A 5,226-nucleotide genomic window follows, 5' to 3' on the forward strand; every position below is an offset into this window, starting at 1 on the left:
AGCCGCGCCTATTTATAACCCGACAGCTTCTGCTGCTCCACATGGTAAACATATTTCTGCAGTGTCACTTTCCTAGATATAATTATGGGGTCGCCTGTCCCTTACATGAGTCTCATTGTGACATTTATCACGTGGAAGGCTGAAACAGCTCGCCAAAGTGAAAACTATTACTGAATGCATATTATTACCCGGATAAATAACAACATACACATTATGCAAGGGTTGCTTCATATCTGCATGACTATTTTTAATTTATTTACTTAAAATTTACTTAAAGGGAACCTGAACTGAGAAGGATATGGATGTTTCCTTTTAACCACTTAATGACATGTAGACTTATAAATACGTCCTGCTAGAGCCTCTGTGCGCGTGCGCGCTCCCGCGTGTGCACGTGCGTTCCTGCGAGCGTGCACGTGAAATTAGTGGAAAAAAAATCCATAGAAAAAAATACACCTTTATTTCCAAATACTATATTGTCACCATACTTTGTCCTACTCTGTACTACTGTCTGCATTGTGTTGTGTATCTTTTTGCTATTACCTGTATTGTTGTATCTATTGTCTATTACCTGTATTGTTCTGTCACCCCTGTTATTGTCTGTAACCTTATTTATTGTACAGCGCTGCGTAATATGTTGGCGCTATATAAATCTAATAAATAATAATAATAATAATAATAATAATAGGGGCATAATTAAAATCTTGTAATAACCAGAACCAATAGGCAGATAAAATGTGTGGGTTTTATGTACAGTAGCAGTGTTTATATTAAAACTATAAGGGATGAAATTGGAGAAATAGTGTATTTTTTCCTTCTTTTCACCCTTTAAAATGCATAGAAAATAAAGTCATTACTGAAAATAAATATCAACCCCAAAAAGCCTAATTGGTGGTGAAAAAAACAAGATCTAGAACAGGGGCGTAACTAGACATCACTGGGCCCCCCTGCAAAGCTTTGCATGGGGCCCCCTCGCACCAAGGGGACATGGCGCTGTACACAAGAGCCTGATGCACACTGAATGGGGACTGTCTACAAATCTTTGTATGATTCCTTATCAGTGGCTGAGCAGATGCGGTCATTAGAACAATTGTGCAGAGAGTAGAAAGCTTCCTTCTTCTTGCCCTTAGTTGTCAGTCTATCAGGATGGGGCCCCCTGTGGCTTTTGGGCCCCTCTGCAGCTGCATCCCTTGCAGGGTCTATTGTTACGCCCCTGCTGGATAATTTCATTGTGATTAGTAGTGATTAAGCTATTGGCAAATTAATGGGATGAGCACTGAAAGGTGAAAATCGCTCTTGTCCATTAGGGTAAAAACCGCCATGGGGTGAAGTGGTTAAACAATACCAGTTACCTGGCAGCCCTGCTGATCTCTTCGGCTGCAGTAGTGGCTGAATCACACACCTGGAACAAGCATGCAACTAATCCAGTCTCACTTCAGTCAGAGCACCTGATCTGCATGCTTGTTGAGGGGCTGTGGCTAAAAGTATTAGATACACAGGATCAGCAGGAGAGCCAGGCAACTGGTATTATTTTAAAAGGAAAAATCCATATCCTTCTTCGTTTAGGTTCCTTTTAAAAGACCACTATCGCAAAAAATGTAAAATACATGTAAACATATACAAATAAGAAGTATTTTTTCCTAGAGTAAAATGAGCCATAAATGGCTTTTCTCCTATGTTGCTGTCACTTTCAGTAGGTAGTAGAAATCTGACAGAAGCGATAGGTTTTGAACTAGTCCATCTCTTCATGGGGGATTCTTAGCTTGGCCTTTCTACTTTATAAAGACATTCCCTGAAAAGGATTTATACAGTGATGCTTGCCAGCCTGCCTGCTCACTTTCTTGGCAGTTGAACAGGGCAACCGCCATTCACTAAGTGCTTTTTTAACTAAACAAAACCCTGAAAATCCCCCATAACGAGATGGGCTATTCCAGTTATCTGCAAACTTGGCTCTCCAGCTGTTAAGGAACTACAAGTCCCACAATGCATTTGTCTTTATGAATCATGACTGTGGCTGTCAGACTCCTGCAATGCATTGTGGGACTTGTAGTTCCTTAACAGCTGGAGGGCCAAGTTTGCAGATCACTGGGCTAGTCCAAAACCTGTCACTTCTGTCAGATTTCTACTGCCTACTGTAAGTGCCAGCAATATAGGAGAAAAGTCATTGATGGCTCATTTTACTCTGGAAAAATACGTACTTCTTATTTGTCTGTTTGCACATATTTTAAATTTTAATATTTTTCACCATAGTGCCCCTTTAAGAATCCAGCGGCCTGATGCACAAAGTGCCAGTAAGTTTACCTTGTACAGGCAGCGCAGGGCAATTTTACCAGTAATAACGCTAGGGCAGCAGCCAAGCAATCTGCCTGTACAGCCTCAGCCCTGCAATGTTGCCCGAGGTATCGAGTCCCGATCCCCACCGGGCGGCATGCCTCGTGTGTAGGAGAGTTGAACCCTCAAAATGAACCAGAGGTGTGAGACCAATGGAGGGTGCCATATTTATTTCCTTTTAAACAATACCAGTTGCTTGGCTGACCTGCTGATCCTTCTGGTCACTAGGGCCTAAATGTATGGCTAAATTTACTCTGGAACAAATGTGCTTATGATTTTTTGCAATAGTGGTCCTTTAACTACTTTGGCCGCATGTGCACTCCAGAGGCCAATCGCGCGCGTGCACACGCGCTCCCGGCCTGCGGTTCGCTAGCCAGGGAATTACTGAATCTGGACATGGTGCCCGATCACTGATCCCTTTCCCCGGCAGAAAAAGCGACGGCTTCTCTCGGAAGCCTACGTCCCCCCTACGTCCCTCTAACCGTACATGTTACACTTAGGCAGGGAACAATGGCAAAACGCGCACGATTTTAAAGGCTATTGAAATTGATAGCCTAGCTCAGGAAACGCTGCGCCGCATGCGTTTGTGCGCGTTTGCGTTTTTTTCCACGTTTTGCACCCGCACAGCTTTCTGCTTTTTCCCGCACATTGCATGGCACTACATGCCATGCAATCGCATAAACGCGGAAAAACGCACGCGTTAGACGCGACCGCAAAACCCAACGGAAACCTGGGAAACGCAGGGGAAAACGGCCCTGCAAGTGTGTTCCCTGCCTAACGTAATGTAAACATACTCATGGCTGCCATCTTGTGGCCAAATAGTAAAACTACATTTGCTTTAAAAAAACAAACAAAAAAACTACACACATATTTACATTAAAAAATTACTATTTACATCCCACCCTCCCAAAAATACCCAAATAAAATGTTTAATTAAAAAAAAAAAGCCAAAAAAAAAAAAACATTACAATTAAAAAAACAACAACAAATATTTACTTAAAGAGACACTGAAGCAAGACTAAATCTCGCTTCAGCTCTCATATATAGCAGGGGCACGTGTGCCCCTGCTAAAACGCCGCTATCCTGCGGCTTAACGGGGGTCCCTTCACCCCCAACCCACCCCCCGCAAACCTTGGTCGTCATTTTGGTCGCAGAATTTTCCTTCCTGGAGGCAGGGCTAACGGCTGCAGCCCTGGCTCCCAGCGCGTCTATCAGACGCGCATCGCCGCCTTTCCCCCGCCCCTCTCAGTGAAGGAAGACTGAGAGGGGAGGGGGAGAGACGGAGATACGCGTCTGACAGACGCGCGTGGGGCAGGGCTGCGGCGGTTAGCCCTGCCCCAACCAGGAAGCGCTCCCCCGCATTACGGAGGGGATTTGGGGGGACAGGGACCCCCGTTAAGCCGCGGGATAGCGACGTTTTAGCAGGGGCACACATGCCCCTGCTAGCTATGAGGTCTGAAGCGAGATCTATTCTCGCTTCAGACTCTCTTTAAGTAAACTTTTTAAATATTCATGTAAAAATGAAATATTTCTTTTTTTTTTATTATAAGCTTGTAAATAGTGATGGATGCAAAACAGAAAAAATGCACTTTTATTTCCAAATAAAATATTGGCGCTATACATTGTGATAGGGACATAATTTACCCAGGACTATTAGGCAAATACAATACGTGGGTTTTAATTATGGAGGCATGTATTATTTTAAAACTATAATGGCCGAAGTCTGAGAAATAATGAATGTTTTCCGTTTTTTTTCTTATTCTTCCTGTTAAAAAGAATAGTAGCTCTTAGCAAAATGTACCACCCAAAGAAAGCCTAATTGGTGGCGGAAAAAACAAGATATAGATCAGTTCATTGTAATAAGCAGTGATAAAGTTATAGGGCTCGTTTCCACTAGTGCGGCGTGCGTCTCGTAGACGCACGCCGGCACTGAGCGGGTGGGCGGGATCGCAGGCGATTCCCATCAGCCGTGCCATGCACGGCTATGGGAATCGCAGCCTCCGCCGCGAATTCTGTGGGGGTTTCCGGCCGAATCGCTACTGCAAGCGATTCGGCCGGCGGCGCCGTTGTCCCCTATGGCAGAGTTTCCCCGCGCGATTTGCCTGCGGGGAAACTCTGCGGATTCGCGGCCGTTTCCGCGAGAGTGGAAACGGGCCCTTAGGCTAATGAATGGGAGGTGAAAATTGCTCGGATGCATAAAGTGAAACACGACTGAAGACTGAAGTAGTTAAGGGTATGAATGATCAATTTTGTGTTAAAGGGATACTGTAGGGGGGTCAGGGGAAAATGAGTTGAACTTACCCGGGGCTGCTAACGGTCCCCCGCGCAGCCACTCACCGATGCTCCGGCCCCGCCTCCAGTTCACATCTGGAATTTCAGACTTTAAAGTCTGAAAACCACTGCGCCTGCGTTGCCGTGCCCTCGATCCCGCTGAGGTCACCAAGAGCGCACAGCGCAGGCCCAGTATGGTCTGTGTCTGCGCAGTACACTCCTGGTGACATCAGCGGGAGCGAGGACACGGGCGTGCAGGCGCAGTGGTTTTCAGACTTTAAAGTCAGAAATTCCAGAAGTGAACTGGAGTCGGGGCCGGAGCATCGGTGAGCGGCTGCGTGGGCACAGGATGTCTGCGGGGACCATTAGAAGCCCCGGGTAAGTTCAGCTCATTTTCCCCTGACCCCCCTACAGTATCCCTTTAATAAAAAAATTAAAATAGATTTTAGTGACCTAGGAAGGTAAAGAAATTGAGTAAACAAAAGCCATCAGCTGCACTGGAAAACGACATGCAGTGAATCTATAGGCTACTACAGGCTTTCACATGGGTGCGTTGCCACTGAAAATAAACTTGCTGGGACTGTGCGTGTTTTGTTTGCGGCAAATTGCGCACGGCTGCACAGGCTA

Source organism: Hyperolius riggenbachi, chromosome 12 (genome assembly GCF_040937935.1).
Source record: "Hyperolius riggenbachi isolate aHypRig1 chromosome 12, aHypRig1.pri, whole genome shotgun sequence".
In the NCBI taxonomy this organism is placed as follows: domain Eukaryota; kingdom Metazoa; phylum Chordata; class Amphibia; order Anura; family Hyperoliidae; genus Hyperolius; species Hyperolius riggenbachi.